The sequence below is a fragment of the Mirounga leonina genome, unplaced genomic scaffold, assembly GCF_011800145.1.
Source record: "Mirounga leonina isolate KUSES-001 unplaced genomic scaffold, KU_Mleo_1.0 Mir_115, whole genome shotgun sequence".
Lineage (NCBI taxonomy): Eukaryota > Metazoa > Chordata > Mammalia > Carnivora > Phocidae > Mirounga > Mirounga leonina.
This window is the reverse complement of record NW_023270268.1, coordinates 36,000,184-36,017,463: the sequence shown is the minus strand read 5'-3', so window position 1 is coordinate 36,017,463 and position 17,280 is coordinate 36,000,184. Positions and strand designations below refer to the sequence as shown.

Genomic DNA, 17,280 nt, shown 5'->3' with positions numbered 1-17,280 from the left:
TCCTAAATAATAACACAGATTTAATTAAAAACACTTTAAAGACATGCTTTCAGAGCCTCAGCCCAACCCTCTGTTCCTTTATCAGACTCTCAATTTGCTGACTGGAGTGTGATTTTTGCTGATACCTCTGAATGGCAAATCACATTTTCATCCTGAAGTGTCAGAGATAAAGCCATGTGAGAGAATGGAATAATTAAAGGCCAAAGAGGTAAACCCAGGTAGGAGTGCAATGGGAAAACATGAGTGAGCCAACGATGTTCACAGACTTCTTTTTTTTCCTTTGCTGATTAAACCAAAGGTCTTGGCTGTAAATTAGAACCATGTTCTCTTGAAATATTAATCTTTGTCTTAAGTTAAAACAAAAATCCATGGTTGATTGTTATAATTCAAACTGCTGGTAAGTGTGCTTGGCAGAGGCGAGTTTGGTTTGTCAAACTCTTTGTGGAATATTCCTTACATGGTGGGAGGCCCAAGCTTCCACTGGGAGCTGCCAACAGTCAGGGAACCCCTGGTGGAGGGTGAGCATAGGGACATGTCTCCCTCCTCTGGCTGGCATGATGGGTGGTATGATTCACAGCTGTAAGGGGTCACGGATATGGACACAAGCCCCTGGGTCTCTCCAGGAGGCAGTGAGCTGTCTGGAAAGGCCACAGGGTTTTGGAAAGACCCATTCAGGTGCTGTGTGCTTTAGGACAAGCCCCTTCCGTGTTCTCATCCTCAGGACTCTTGTCTGTGAAATGGGGGTAATGAATTTACCTAGAGACCCCTGAACTCTTCCCACCTCTGTTCAACTTCATCCATCCATTCTTGCATCCAGCATCTACTCGCTGAGCCTCCGATGTGGAGCCAGGTGCTGCTGTCTGCTGCTGAGCAGGACACAGCAGGAAGGCAGACAGACAGACAGACAGCTTCCCGCTCTCATGGAGGGAGATCACATAATCACATACACAGATAGTTACAGAATGTGAGCCAGGGTTGTCCATATTGATATTCATCCAACCAAATTTCCTTGAGCAAGTTCCCCCGGTTGCTGAGCTAAGTGACTGGTTTTTCCTGACAGGGTAAGGGCCATCTCTGATGTAGCCCCATATTCCTGGCACCAAGCACAAACCCAAGACACGGTACCCACTCAGGAAAAGTGTGTTCCATCAAGAGAACCTGCTCTGGGGCTCCTCAAGGACAGGGATGAGGTCATATGTGCCTCTGCACAGAGTGCTCCACAACAGGTTTTAACTCATTCAACCAGCATTTTCTGAGACCCACTCAGTTCCCAAATACTGTACACGTCTTTCCATGCACACATGAAGGTGTGTCTGCCGGGTAGACAACAGGCAGGACCGCGTCTGTGTCCAGCAGCTTCCTGGGCAGTCGTACGGTCTGCGTTCCCACCAGCAGTACGCAAGCGTCCAGCCGCCCTCCATTCCTGCCGCATCTGCCGATTGTCTTTTTCTTCGCTTTCTTTGCTTCTCTTTCTCATTCTGGTGGGAGCAATGAAGTGCTCATTATATGGTAGCTGGTGCTAGCTCTCCGGGACACCGGCGCTGTGTGAGCTGCACTGGCCGGCCCAGTGCGAGGGGGAGGTGGGCATCTGGACAACGCATCTGCGCCAGAAGGCGGTGCCGTGGCCTTCGTGATGTCTTTAGAAGGATCACCCGGGCGAGGGGACCGAGTGGACAAGAGGCAGGAGGGGTGCCAGACCCGCGAGACACACAGAGACGTGGAAAGGCAAATTAACACTTGACTCTCTCTGTGATATAAAGTGTGTTTTTCAAGATTTTAAGTGGCCAATTGTGCTTTACTCTGCAGATAAAAAGTCTTAAGTGTGTTAGGGACAAATGCCTTGCAGGGGGTTAAGACTGCTAAAATCTTATTAAATGAACAGACTTTAAATGTCCTGCCCCTCTCTCCCTAGATAAGCTGCTGTTAGATGACCCGCAGAAACAGAGTGTAATGAGGAAGGCCCCCCAGCTTCTTTAGTCGGCCACCCGGGAGCCCACGCTGGACACCACAGCCAGGCAGCCTGGGCTGAGGGACCTCTGCAAGGTGTGGGGTCTGCCCCGTGGGGACTGAGCCAATGGTGGTGCCAATGTTCAGCCCACGGCACTGCTCGGCGAACAGGCTGCCTGTGACCTAAAGGTGGGAAGTCCCGGGATCCTGCTCTCAAAAGCCAGGAGCCTGCAGGAACACAGTCCTAGGGGGCGTGCCACATTATGCCCTGGTCCTGGGCACACGGCAGAGGGGATGAGAGCCTTCTCTGTGGCCCAGCCTCAGAGTTCTGGAACAGACATCAGGGGGAAACCCCGAGTCTGCGTGGCAAGTGCTTCCTTAGTGTTGCCCATTAGCTGCTGCTTATAGGGATGAGTGTCTAACGCACAGACACCCAGGGGGCATTCATGTTCAGCCCTGGCTCCAGTGCGAACCGATCCTCCCTCCATCTCCGTGGAGGTGGGGTGTGCACAGAGACCGAGTGGCTGGTGTGGAGCCCAGGTGGTCCGCAGAGCAAGGCTGCTGGGGGGCCCTGCTCCCGCCGGTGTGCTGGGCTGAGCAGCAGAAGGAAACCAAGTCTTGAAGAAAGAGTTAAACCTTCAGTGTCTTTAGACTGTGCTGAGTCAGGGCTTAAGCCAAGAAAGAACCTCGGTGATGGGAGCAAGGCTCTCAAAGGCTCTCAAATGGAGAAGCCCCAGAGCAGTCTGATGGCCAGGGAAGGCTCCAGTCGGACCCCTGGGGCCACTCAGCCAGGTGCTCGGGAAAGGCTTCTCACGGGCTCCTTAATGCAGACACCCCGAAGGCAGAGCTACACGAGGTACAATGTGCTGTGTTACCACGTTTAATCCTCCCAGCCCAATCAGGTGTTATTCTCCCCCCGCATTACAGCTGGGGAAACTGAGGCACAGCGAGCTTAGTTAACTTTCCCAAGGCCACACAGCCAGTAGTGGCGGATCTGGGATTCCAACCCGGGAAGCCAGGTTCCAAATCCTATGCCTTTAACCACTAAGCCAGGTTACCACTCACAGCCAAGTACACCAGAGGGGACGGCCTCTTATTTCCAGAAAGTCTTGAGTTCTAGAATCCTCCAGGACAGATTCAAACTGATTAAGCCAAAACTGATCTCTAACGTGGGCAAAAAAGGTAAAAATGAGGACAAAGATTAAACAATGTAATTTATTATCACCTAGCATGAATTAGGTGCGTTATGCACGTATCTAATGCTCATTAGCCCACTTTACGGATGAGGATGGAGTGGGCTTGGAGGGCTTGAGTCACATCCCCAAGTTCCCACTGCTGGAGGGTAGTCATGGTGAGATGTGAACTTGAGGTTTTCTGATCAAAACCCATGCTCTCGCTTCTACACATTTTCCTCTGCCCTCATGAAGCGTTGTATTTTCTCCAAGTATACCACACGTACAGCTTTCCTTCTTCTCCCCTGGGTATGTGAACAGGAAGCCTCATTTGTTGCCTGGGAAAGGGACTGTGGCCTCAGGATGCTCCCTGGCAAGCTGTGCCAATTTACACATGCCGCCAGCCCAGACGTCGTGCGCCCCTGCCCTACTCGGCATCCTCATTCAAACAAAAGCAACTTGGCTGTTTGGCTTTGTTAAGAATGAATTAAAAACTTCTGTGATTTATAAATTTACAATGTCTGCTTTCCTGTTGCCAACCCCTTTAACTAACTCCCGGCCTGGGCTATCTGCTCCCACACAGACTAACCACCTATATCTGTCAAGGATACCTTGACTTCCCTGGAAAAAGAATGCAGATTTGGTTGAATTCTCAGCTGCTCTGTTTACTGGCTAGCTGGCTGAGGGCGAGCTGTTTTTACCACCGCTCGAAGCCACAGTTGCCTTCCACCTGAGGAACGGGGCAGCAGGTGCCGGCAGGAGTTACCCAAGACACGGGGTGGGGGTATGGATGCTGTGGAAAGTGCACAGCAAGGGGCCAGGCCTTGAGCAGGTTCTCTGCTTGCTGTCCCAACCAGCCCGCCGGGGCCAGTGCTGCCCCGAGTCCTTGGCAGGGCTGGGGGGGCAGCAGGTGTCCTTCCCCAGCACCTTGTCCTCGCCAAGCCTTCTGCGGCCCCCCGGGGCTGGTGAGGCCACCCTTCTTCTCTGCCAGTCTGCAGTATTCCCCTCCTTCCCCACCCTGATCACCATACCAATGACCTCTGTCTCTCATGAAGCACTAAGCTCCTTCAGGGTCAGGACTGAGCCCCACTCATCACCCCAGCAAAGTCTCAGGCACACAGTGGCCCTGGACACCTGCTGCTTCCTTTTACACGGTCCTTCTTATTGTAACGTAAATCAAGATGCAAAGAGCCACACAAAACAAGTGTGGAGGGTAACCAACTATTACAGAGTGAGCATCCTTACAGCCACACCCACGCAGAGAAAGAACTTACCCAGAGCCCAGCCTGTGCCCCGCCCGTCTCAGCCGCCCTCCTGCTCCGGGGAGGGCCCACTCTCCTGACCTTTACAGGCCTCCCCTCTCTACAGCTGGATCACTCAGATCTGTGCCGCTACACATTATAGGTTTTTTTTTCCACTAAAAAACTGGTTTGTTCCATTGTAAAGTCTTTTTTTAATCTACAGATTCCTCCTCAATGGCTTTCTCTGCCTTACAATTTAATTGTCAAAAAGCCCAGGATCTTTGACCTACAGAGTTTCCCTCTCTGGGTTTTGTTAATTGCACACTCACATGGAGCTTACAACGTTGAACTCTGCTCTAGTATTTCCCGCGAAGAGGCAACTGGATCCAGGCTTGGCGTATTCATTTTCCACCCTACACTGCTTCAGGAAACCCTGGTTTCTTTTAGTACAAATGATAATTTTAAGACCACAATGTGGAAAATCAGAGCAGAAGCCTATCATAGTTCTGTTCACCACTATATGCCCAGCTCCCACCAGATCAGTGCCTGGTATGGAGTGGCAGAAAATTGAGGAAGGAAGGAAGGAAAGAAGGAGGGAGGAAGGAGGGAGGGAGGGAGGGAGGGAGGGAGGGAGAGAGGGAGGGAGGAAGGAAGGAAGGAAGGAAGGAGGGAGGAGGGAGGAGGGAGGGAGGGAGGGAGGGAGGGAGAGAGGGAGGGAGGAAGGAAGGAAGGAAGGAATTGTAGAATGCTTATTCTACCTGCAGTCTACCTATCTATCTATCATCTATCTATCTATCTATCTATCTATCTATCTATCTATCTATCTATCTATGGATATGTGTGATAGTGCATAAGCATTATGGTAGTGGGGTCCCTCGAAACCACATTTCCATGGGTCAGATGTTCCGCTGCCACTCCCTCACTAAACTTGCTTGACAGTTACTATACCAGCTAATCCTTACAACCACCCCCAAGCTGTTTACAATTATCCTCATTTCACAGATAAGGAAGCTGAGGCTCAGAGAGGTAAAGTGAGGCATTCGAGGTCACACAGATAGTAAGAGGCCGAGCTGAGCTGCAAACTCAGGTCCGAGAGACTCCAAAGCCTGCGTGTCTTTCACGGCTCCTTGATGAATATTTGCTCTTGAAATATAAGTTTGTTCACTTTAAAATTTAATCTTGATCGACATTTGTTGATGAATGACTGAGTGACTGAACGCCTGACTTCGTGGGGCAGAATGTCTACAGCCAGGCTCTGCACTCTGTTCCACAATAGACTTTTTTTTCTACCTTTTTTTTTTTTGTTCCCAATGTGACATGTTTTTGCTAGATATGGCAGAGGGATATTTTTAGTATTCTGGAATAAACCTGAAGGTATATTTTTGCTCTTGGCTTATGAGGCTCATTTTATTCATATGTTTACAGATGCAAAAATAAATGGATGGTATCATAATTCTTCAAGTAACTCAAGTCTCAATTCACATTCATACCCCGATGAGGGGTCCACTTTTTGAGTCTAGAGAATAGGTATAAGACTATCTTTTTGCTTTGAGCCCACATAGCTGCAGCTTTGTGTCCCCTTGTATTTGTGACTGTAATGAACCTTCCGACAGAGTTGTGTCCAATGGAAAGACACATGGCCCTTTTAGCAGGAGCAGACCACACTATAAGACCGACCCCAAGCTCTCAGTTCCCAGGGCAACCAAAACAGGACAAGAACTCTGTGGTATCTAACATTTCATTTAATGTCAAGAAGCAGGTGCTAGATTTTGCTACTGGGAGAGCACAGAGCTCTCCTTCCCATGAGCACATGGGAAGTTACCACCTATTTGTCAAAGAGTAGAAGGTGTGTGGATCCATGGGATCAATGCAGGGGTGGCCCTACACTGTCCTCTGTCTTCGTCTCAGACACTGGAGTCAAGACAGCGTTGGAAAGAATGACAACTCATTCCCACCGATAAAGAGGGCAGAAGGCCAAACTATGTTTTGCACGTCTAATTAGCCTAGAAGATTATAAGGAAATTGACTGGAAAGCTTCCATTGGGCTATTCTTAGAAGCTGGTTTGGCTCTTGAAGGTAAAATGGCCAAAAGGCCTAGAGGTGAGAGATGAGGAGTTAAGGAAATGCCAAATAAATATGGGACATTCGGTGCAAATGAGGGATCATTTCTGAGATCTTTGTGGATATCCCAATTCATGAATACTATTTATAATTTCCCTCTTAAGCTCTAATTTATGGCTAAAATCACTACTGTAGCAGACCTCTTCACTCTATTCACTTCCATGACAAGCATAAATAATTTCAACAAAGAGGGATATTTCTGTTTAAAATGGGAAAGAAGGAGATGTACTCCATCCTAGGGAGGCTGATTATACAGATAATACACACAGGCCTGTGACCCCCTAGGGCCTTAGGTACACACTGTTTTAAAATGTCTGTAAGATTTGTTTTAATCAGGTATGGCAAGACACACAAAAACAAAAGTGACTGTCATGAAGGAAGAAGTGCTTATACTCACAGATCCCTAGAAACTAGAGGCACCACGCCATGCAGGACTACATGGGGAGTCACCGGGGTTGGTCAGGAGGCAGAGGGAGTGAGAACTGTGGGCAGGATGCTTTATTGTGGTTTTGTGGGAAGGAATGGGCAAAGCTGTAAGCAAGCCGAACAGGTTTAGGATTGGATAGTTTGAATAATTTCAGTGGGCTAGATGTCCAGTACCTGGCCCTGGGATGATTTAGGGCAGGGAGATAGTGTCCTGGTCTGGAGTCCAATAAAAGGAAGTAGATGGAAATATGGACTCAGGATTCGTTGGTTTGCATATCAAAGGCATGCTGGCTGACAAGTAATTTATTATCTCTAGGAATGAGCTAACACTGCAAGGGAAAGTCCCTCTCTGGGTCCATAAGACCCCAAGATGTCAAAGCATCAAAATATAGGAAAAAAAAAAAGAGATCTGTCACACACAGAGACAAAGTTGATGCCATTGCTTGCAGCCCCAAGAGCAGCAAATTCCACCTTGCTTTCTGTTCCTGCACCCCTAGGTCACTCTCTACATCTCTCAAACTTAATACCTGTTGGTTCTCTTGCTTAGTTTCTGAAATCTAAACCTCAGAATTTTCTCTCTAGGCCCTCTAGAACCCTGTTTCATGGCAACAAGAAACCCTACATTTTTAAATATCGTGTCCAATTTCAATTCAGGGTTGGGAGCTCAGATTGGGTCCTCCTTCATAATTCATGCCAACTCTCGAGCACTCACCTTGAGCACTGTCTAGAAATTCCAGATTCAAGTTCTCTATTCCTTGCTGTGGCTCATCTACCAATAAATGTTCTTTGCCATTGTCATACCTTGCCCATTTTACAAAAATCTACTTCAAGAAACCTACAACATCCTAAGCTTGAATTTTTTTTTTTCTTCTGTGTATTCCTCTAGCTTCATGGTCCTTAACCTAAAGTAGGCCTTCCTTCATATGCATCTTCAACTTATCAGTATACTTAACACTGTTAACACTCCACAGAAACTGTGAAAACCATGGGGCAGTAGAACTCCACTCTTACCTTTTGTTTTATTGTGGTTATGTGTTTCACATCTACATATGTTATATGCCCTCAATACACTGCTATAATTGTTGAAATAAAAGTCATGGCCATTTAAAGAAATTAAGAAGGAAGGAAAGATAGTCTTTTATATTTACCCACGTATTTACCATTTCTAATGCTCTTCTTTCCTTCTTAGAGGTCTATTTCCCCATCTGATACCACTTCCTTTCTCTCTTACAGACTGCCTTTGTCATCCTATTGTCTTATGGTCTCCCATCATTTCCCATAAAATATCAACTGCATTCATATTGTTTTTCTCCCATATGTAGTGTGTTTCTTTTCTTTTTTTCTCTTTTTCTGTGGATGCTTTCAAGATTTTCTCATTTTGTTTTTTAACACGTTGAGAATGCTGTGATTAGGTGTGGTTTCCTTTGTATTTCTTCAGTTTGGAGCTTGTTTATCTTAGTCAACCTTTAGGATGACATTTTATATGAAATTTGGAAAAATCTTTAGCCATCATTTCTTCAATTAATTCTTTTGTGCCCCATTCATTCACTTTTGTCCTTTGGTTCTTTTCAGGCTTTTCTCTTCCCTCCTCTCTTCTCTTCCCTCTCTCTCCTCTCTCTCTGGCTCTAGATTTAAAGAAATCTTTCTCTCTTCTTTTTTCTTCATATTGGATAATTTCTTTTGATTTCCCTTCCAGTTCTTTGACTCTTTTCTTCTTCTATCTCCAATCTGCAAAGCCCATCTTTAGATTTTGTATTTTCCACTCTAGATTTTACATTTCTGTGTAGTTTCTATTTCTTTGCTGAGATTCTCTAGCTGTTCACTCATTATGACAATCTTTAAAGTTCTTAAACACATTTAAAATAGTTGCTTTAAGATTATTTTCTGCTAATTACTATATCTGCATCATCTCAGGGTCTGTTTCTCTTGAATGATTTTACCCTGGACCTTTGGTCACATTTTTAGGTTTCCTCGCATGTCTAATAATTCTATTTTATACCGAGAACTGTGCATTGTACATTGTAGAAACTCTGGATTCTCTTATATTTCTCTGAGATTATTGATTTTTGTTAAATTACTGAATGATCACCTTGTACTTGTAAAGTTTTATCTTATATTATATACGAGTATATTTGTTTAGGTTTACCCTTAATTCTGGGCCAGTCCCTTAATCTTGGCATATAATCTTTATTCATGTCTCTTCTGGTATTTTATTGGAAAACTCTAGGTGTTCACCTGGCCCTTCAAACTTGGAGGAATTTTAAAATCTGTCTCCTTCGGAGTAGGCAGGAGCTAAATTCTCTACTCAATTTTTCAATCTTTCCTGTTGCTGCTTTTCACTGGGTTCCTGAAGTCTCCCCTGTGTGTACACAGTTCTGGGGCCATCCAAGGATTTAAGGGATTTGAAGGAAGTTTATATTCCAATTTTGGGATCTCTTCCTGCACTTCCCTCCTTTCTGGTATGAAGCTCTTCAGAGTCCAGACAGTGCCAATATCACCTTGTGTCCTCAGAATGGGCCATTTCTCAATTTTTATTTTTAATATTTTTATTGAGGTATGATTTACATATCATACCTCATTTAAGTGTACTATTTACACTTAAGATTCATTCATTTAAGTGTACTATTCAATGATTTTTAATAAATTTATAGAGTTGTGCAGTGATCATCAAAATCTAGTTTTAGAACATTGCCATCACTCAAAGATATCTGTGCCCATTTGCAGCTGATTCCTGCTCTCACCCCAAGCCCTGGAAGATTACTTGATGGGCTGTCTACAAAATTGCCTTTTTATTGGCATTTTATGTAAATGAAGTCATGCAATATATAGTCTTTGTTGCCTAGTTTCTTTGATGTAACACGATATTTTTGAAATTCACCCTTGCATGAATCAAAGGTTTGTTCCTTTTTATTCCTGAATACAATTCCATGTATGGATATACAATAGGTTATTTATTAATTCACCTGTTAAAGGACATACTGTTGTGTTTTTTTTTTTCTGGAAGCTTTTTTCAATGTTATTCAGATGATACATCACCAAACTGATGCTTATAGGCCAATGGACTGTCTCAAGATTCCTCCTTGGCATCCAACCCAAATATCTGCATTCATTATAGGAGAGACATTTTTCTCTCCTATAATGAGGACTAATGAGATAAAAACTCATTATTTTTTTAATTTAGTAAGCATGTTTTGAACACATATTTTCGTCAGACACTGTGTTAAAGATTAAAGAAGTGAATAAGAATGATATCCTAGTGTAGTGGAAGAAATGAACCAACAAACAAATAAGTGTAATAAAGTATGAAAAATGCTGTGGGAAAATTCTGGGGCCTCCATGGAAGTAAGGTCAGTTCTCTATGGGAGAGGAAGTTATAGGAAAGTCTTTATCAAAGATGTGAGCCTTGAGTATGGTCTGGAACGATAAATAGGTAATTGTCCACAGTAGAAATGACTTGCCTGTCCATAACACACTCTGTTTTATTCTTCAGAGACATGCAGATAGGTGCATGCATCGTGTGGTCCCATCCGCCTGTGCCTGAGAATCATATGAAAGGAAACATTCCTCCGAGTTTCTGCTAAGATGGAAAGATGGAGAAATCTAGTGGAGACCTGGAAGATACCCAGTTCTGCCAAGCTATGTAGATAATTCTCAACAAGATAAACACATAATGGAAAAGAACATGGAGTTTTGGAGAATGGTAGACTTGGTCCAATACCTTAAGCAAATTATTTCATCTTTCAGGGCTTCTGGTTTCAGTATCTATAAAACTGAGATAAGAAATAACTTCAAAAGTAACGATGCAGTTTAGATTTTTTTTTTTTAAAGATTTTATTTATTTATTTGAGACAGAGAGAATGAGAGAGAGAGAGCACATGAGAGGGGGGAGGGTCAGAGGCAGAAGCAGGCTCCCTGCCGAGCAGGGAGCCCGATGCGGGACTCGATCCCTGGACTCCAGGATCATGACCTGAGCCGAAAGCAGTCGCTTATCCAACTGAGCCACCCAGGCGCCCCATGCAGTTTAGATTTAATGCGTGGAAATCAAGGAGTTTAGGGATTGGCCTCTCCAATCTTTCCCTCACATGTAATATGCACCTAAAGCTACAAGGTGTTAATGCAAACACAAGGCTTATTTGTCTTTAGACTTCCATTTCTCTTGCCTCAAGAAAGCTACCATCTTCTAAATAAGCCAGGGATGTAGTAGCTGTTTCGTAATGAGGCCTTGCTTCCTTCTAAATATGCGCTGATTGTCAAGGTGATGGAGGAGGTTCATTATTTAAAGGCATAATTAAAGGGCACTTCCTTTAGCTAACTAATGAGCAGTAAGTGCAGCAATATTTGCATGTTTAGACATTAAAGATGGAAATAGATGACTTGTAGGGGATTGGGAGAGAGCAGGGAAGGTAGGGCAGATTAATCTCACTACTGGGCCTCCAGGGTTATTGCTGTGCAAGACTTCCTCGGAGGAGGGTCTTCCCTGAGAAGTCAGCTCCACTGGCTTCTCTTTATTTTATGGGATGAACAGCGCTCTCCTCACTGTGCCTCAGGAGCAAGCTGATCTTTACTTTAAAAGAGGCTAAATCGTGATTCCTCCTAAGCTGAGCTTGGAATGTGCTCCTGGATGGACACCCATGCCCTGTTCTCAACACTTAGGTATCAGCATGGATATTGGTTCATTCTTGTCATCTTGGGTATTCACTCAAGTTGCAAACTCTTCCAAGTCAATAATGGTGCCTTTTACCCTCTTGGAGTATGTGCATTTTAAGATCAGATTTAAGGTTTTTCCATGTATTAGGTAAGAGATGTGGAAAGCACCTGCTATGTCTCCCAATCTTCATCTGTATCCTGGGTGTTATGCCTGAACTGCAAGATTTTTGTTAGAATTAAAAGAAAGTGGGCACCTGGGTGGTTCAGATGGTTAAGCGTCTGCCTTCGGCTCAGGTCATGATCTCAGGGTCCTGGAATCGAGTCCCGCATCGGGCTCCCTGCTCCTTGGGAGCCTGCTTCTCCCTCTGCCTCTCTCTCTCTCTCTCTGTCTCTCATGAATAAATAAATAAAATCTTTAAAAAAAAAAAAAGAAAGTGGCTGGCACAAGTAGGCAGTGAAGTAATGCTGGTTCCAATTCTCCTTCTCACTACATAGGGACCTCGCAGTGACCAGTGCTTTTACCTCATTTCTCTTAAATGAGGGGTTAGCATCATAATTTGCTATTTTATATTAGCATTCAGCTTTGTCAATTTCTTGTCTTTCCATAGTGTGGAAATGACAGAGAAAAATGTCTCTCCTATAATGAATGCAGATATTTGGGTTGGATGCCAAGGAGGAATCTCCCTCCCCTCTCACTGGCACCTGTCCCTGAAGTGGTCTGGAAAGATAGGAGCCCAGCGCAGCCAGGCTAGTGACCGAGTTAATGCTACTTCCAAATGGGACCACCCCAAGGCTCAAGCACCTTAATTTATTATTGAAAACCTGATTTGATTTACTAGGCATTTTTAATTGTGTTGACATTATTTCCTTCTTTTTAACAGTAGAATGAGAGACATTGACTTTAAATACGCATTATGGGATGTCTACCGAAAAAAATGCATCCATTGCCTCTGGGCAGACGTACAGGCCAGAACACAAATAATCATTTCATGGGAGCAAAAGGAATTGCTGAGCAGCTGCTCATGGGGGAAGAGAGGCCAGAGAAGAGCCAGGTCTGCCAGCAAAGGGAGGAATGTATAGAATACATAGCATATCTGATCAGTTTATTTATTTCTTTTTTAAAGATTTTATTTATCTATTTGTCAGGGAGAGAGAGAGAGAGAGAGCACACAATCAGGGGGAGTGGCAGGCAGAGGGAGAAGCAGGCTCCCTGCTGAGCAAGGATTCCCGAGGTGGGACTCGATCCCAGGACCCAGGGATCATGACCTGAGCTGAAGGCAGATGCTTTAACCGACTGAGCCACCCAGGCATCCCGATTAGTTTAAATTTAACAGTTATATAGCCTTCTGCCTCCAGCCCAGATGAGGGAGTGGGGGAAGCCAGTGAGATTATGGCAGAGAAGAGAATGACATTCCTATAGCTCTGGATTCAACAAGAGTTAGCCTTCTCCCTTAGCATAGGATCTTCAGAAAAAAAAGTAAAGAAAATCCTTTGGGTAATAATGGAAATCCAAGAAAGCCCTGAGAAATCAGCCCTTCAAGCACATGGCTCTGGACATATTGATAAATGCCTATGAAAACCCTCAGCGAGTTTGTGGGCCCTATGTCCACTATAAGACACAAATGGCATGATGTGCTTGTCATCAGATCTCACTATTGGTTAGGTAGACAATCCATTCACTAACGTTTGGCAACACTAATCCATACTTCGCTAAACTGCTCCCCCTCCCTTTTGCGCACTTCATTCTGGTTTCTTGGTAACTTCCTCCGTTTGGTCCTGCTTCTGCCTCTGGAGCTCTGCAGACATCCCTTTCTTCCCAGAGCTCACAGCAGGCTCTGTGTGCTAACTTCCGTCTATAGATCAGAGACTTTACCTGTGCTGCAGGGGTGAGTAGGGCAGCGAGTTCATCTGGGAGGTGGTTCCAGGGAGGAAGAAAGAAGAAGTGGGGAGGGTGAGTCGGGGAAGGGGGCAAGCCAGGACACAGGGGGCGTTGTTGAGGTGGTGGCTGTGGCAGTGGGGGGCCTGCATCCCCTGGGACCCCTGACGAGAGTGCAGGCAGCTGTCTGCAAGTGCTCCCCACCTTCGCCTGCAGCACCTGTGCCCTGGGGCAAGGGGGGCTCCCAGGGCTGGTTTTGGACTGTGCTCCCTGGAGCCAAAAAGAGGTTCCCACAAGCTCTTCTTGCCTCGGAGCACGGCCTCGGGCAGAACACTAAAAGGCACCGTGGGGGCGGGATGAGCTTGAGGGGGACTTCCTGGGAAGCCAGCGACTGTGCCTCAGGGGCAGGACAGGTGCCATCCAAAGAATCTCATTGTGTATCAGCTTTGTCACCTCTCAGCTTCCAGGGAGCCTCTGTCAAGAGAGAGTGGATTTTCGGGCGCCTGGGTGGCTCAGTTGGTTAAGCGACTGCCTTCGGCTCAGGTCATGATCCCGGAGTCCCGGGATCGAGTCCCGCATCGGGCTCCCTGCTTGGCAGGGGGTCTACTTCTCCCCCTGACCCTCCCCCCTCTCATGTACTCGCTCTCTCTCTCATTCCCAGGGAAAAACTGTCAAGAGAGAGTGGATTTTCTAGTTTGCTTTAGCATTTCCAGAAACAAGCATAGAGGACTCAGTGCTTTTCCCCTGAAAGCAGAGAAGGTACCTTTTCCACTTATCATGGCTGGTGAGGGGGCCAGCACCTTAAGCTAGAAGAAGAATATGGTGTGGAGCAGAAGGAAAGGCTAAATCTGCCCCTTGGGGATCCTCCACAAGAGGCTTGTGGGAAGCGAGCTTGGTGGGAGCATTAGGACAGGGCCTCTTCCTCCCTCCCTCCCTCCCAGGGCCACACTAGGGGACAGAGGCACCACACACAGGGCTCAGGAAAGCCCGGCCCAGGGTCACCTCAATAAGCTGTGGGGGGTTGGGAAGTAGCTGCATCTACGAGCCTGGGGCAGCTCTAGGCCTCCCCAAGGCTCATGAGTGATGTACTAGTTTCCCTTTGCTGTTAGAACAAATCACCACAGACGTGGTAACTGAAAACAGCACAAATTTATTGTCTTACAGTTTGGGAGGTCAGAAGTCTCAGAAGCCTGAAACGAGTTTCAGTGGGCTAAAATCAAGGTATTGGCAGGGCTGCATTCCTTCCGGAGGCTCTAGAGCAGAATCTGTTTCTCTCTCACGCGCTCTCTCTCTTTTTTTTAAGCCCAGAGAGTCTGCTACACCCCATGGCTCAAGGCCCCACATCCTTCTGATCTCTGCTTCCTTTGTCACATCTTCTCTGACTCTAACCCTCCCATCTCCCTCCTGTAAGAACACTTGTGACTGCATCAGACCCATCCGGACAATGCCCCTATTTTAGGATCTTTAATTTAGTCACCCTTTTGTCATGGGGGATAACATATTCACAGGTTTCAAGGATTAGGGGGTGCACATCTTTGGGAGCCATTATTCTGTCCATCACAAGTGGCCGACAGGGGAGCTGGGGAGCCCAGCTGAGGTGTCATGGCACAGGGTGCTCTGGGTCAGCAGTGAAACAGGGACCCAGGCCACCAAGGGGGCTTCCAGGGGAGGGAATGAGGCTCAGGCAATGGACTGCAGTGGCAACTGCCAGCATGTTGCACCCTCTCTAAAGAAAACAGAACAAATGCACTAACTGTGTCAGAAGCCACCTTTCCAGGGAGCAGACAATCCAGTCACTGCACAGTCCTGACCCGAGAGGACCGAGAGTGTCCAGTGCAGATGTGAGGACCCTTCTCTGCCATAACCATGATGCCATGGAAGCCAGCTGTCCTCAAGAGTCCAGAAGATGGGAAGAGGCAGGGAGAGGGACTCTAAGAGAAGGGGCTTGTCTGGGGTCCTTATATATTACAGAGAGAAAGACAAGGGAGAGTATTTGTGACCCTTCCCACATCCATTTTTCATTCAGAACAACCTTGCAAGTTGGCATCTTAGAAAAAGTCATCTGGGATTCTGCCTAAAAGAGAGAGAGAGAAGAAAAAGGGGTTCTGAACATTCTTCCCCCTCTGTTTAGGACACATGTTCCAGAAGGAACACAGGTGTCACCGAAGGCGGGTGTGTGGGTGGGACGGTGAGTGGGCAGCCACTGCATTAGAGAAAAACATGGCTAATGCATCCAAGAATTAGTCTTTAGTGGCCGAATTAGAGTGCTGACAAAGCCCGATTACTCTGCTCATTAAGAGGACTGGTCTGGACTGGACTAACCATTCTCCAATTAACTCCTTGGCACTTGGCTATAATAATGATTGAACTAAGCCATTTGACTCCCAGTGTGACTGGAAGAGCAGATGCGGGCAAACTCACTGCTTCGTTCTGACATTCATCCTCACTAGGAATGAAGGATTTATTCACTTGTGGCTTCTTGCAGGAGCTCCAGAATTCCATGCAAGTAGAAAGGATCTGACCAGCAGAGGCTCGGGCCCAAGACAAATGGGAGCCTTTGGCTCAAATCCCAGCCCTGGCATTGTTTCTGGGGAGACCTGGGCCTGTGCCTTACTGTCTCTTTGTGTAGGAGGAAGGGAGATGACCACCACCAGGGGCCTGGGGCCGGGGCTCCTGCCTCGCTTGCTCCTGCCCCTTCCCCCAGGTGTGGGGGGCCATGCTCCCCTGCCCCCGCCACTGGAAGCCCAGCACTCTTCTCCTTGGAGGGTGGGGGGCTGGTGCTAGAAGAACAGGAGGGGGCTTACAAAGAACATGTGGGCCTCATCTAAGAAGATCCAAACCTCTCAAATAGACAGGTTATGGTGTGGTTTTCCTGTGTGAAAATCATAGCGTTTTGTTGTTTTTTCTCGGTAGTCTCAAACTTGTGACCAGAGTATAAAGGTAGACTGCAGAACATTTGTTGAGTCTGATGATGAATGGTTTTAAGTGAGAAAATACTAAACATGGGGAGGTTTTACATCAAAGTCTGATTCGAACTTCTGGACAGTTGGAAAGGCAGCCCCAGGCCTGGATTCTTAGATGGCCTGGAGCCGTGTGGTGGCTGAGTCTTCAGGAAGGACCCACCTTCACCCAGCCAGGCATCTTCCTCTTTCTCCCCACCCCTCATGACTAGAGTTCAGGCTCCTGCAGGAGAATGCTCTCGAGGGTTCACAAACTGGGCAGGGCCATGTCCTCTCTGGTGACTGTTAAGGAGTTCTGGCACAGAGACAGCAATGGCCAGCAGAATGAATCTCACTCCTGCATCTTGTGCTCAATTGCAATTTTTCAGAGATGCACTTTTTTTTTTTTTCCTTGCATGAACTGGGGGCACCTGTCCTCTTGCTGGTCGATTGAGGCTGTCATTCAAGCTGTGTCTTTTTTTTTTTTTTTTTAAAGATTTTATTTATTTGACAGAGAGAGACACAGCGAGAGAGGGAACACAAGCAGGGGGAGTGGGAAAGGGAGAAGCAGGCTTCCCGCCGAGCAGGGAGCCCGATGTGGGGCTCGATCCCAGGACCCTGGGATCATGACCTGAGCTGAAGGCAGACGCTTAACGACTGAGCCACCCAGGCGCCCCTCAAGCTGTGTCTTCCAGTAAGTGGAACATGCTGTGAAACATCAGCAGGTTCTCCTCCAAGCACCAAGAAGTCCAACGGGAAGATCATTAGAATTTGTGACAATGAGTCAACCACATCCAAATAATGGTAGAGCCGGGAGGGGCTGCAAATTAATAAACCTTTCCTGTGTGAGCTGGCAGCTGGGCATTCTTCTCTGCTCCTGTCTGCGTTTGCACATGACTAGCTGCAGGCTC

The 17,280-nt window shown here is 46.5% G+C and overlaps 1 protein-coding gene and 1 long non-coding RNA gene across 2 annotated transcripts in view; one reads left to right on the top strand and one right to left on the bottom strand.

Moving 5' to 3' along the window:
• The window catches only part of LOC118004519, a 35,043-nt gene extending 24,490 nt beyond the window's left edge, over positions 1-10,553 (top strand). Inside the window, exon 3 of the long non-coding RNA XR_004677609.1 lies at positions 10,398-10,553. This is a non-coding gene — a long non-coding RNA (uncharacterized LOC118004519). The remainder of the gene's footprint in view (positions 1-10,397) is intronic.
• CLSTN2 (calsyntenin 2) overlaps positions 1-17,280 on the bottom strand; it is a 597,522-nt gene that overhangs the window by 71,731 nt on the left and 508,511 nt on the right. The window lies entirely within an intron of this gene.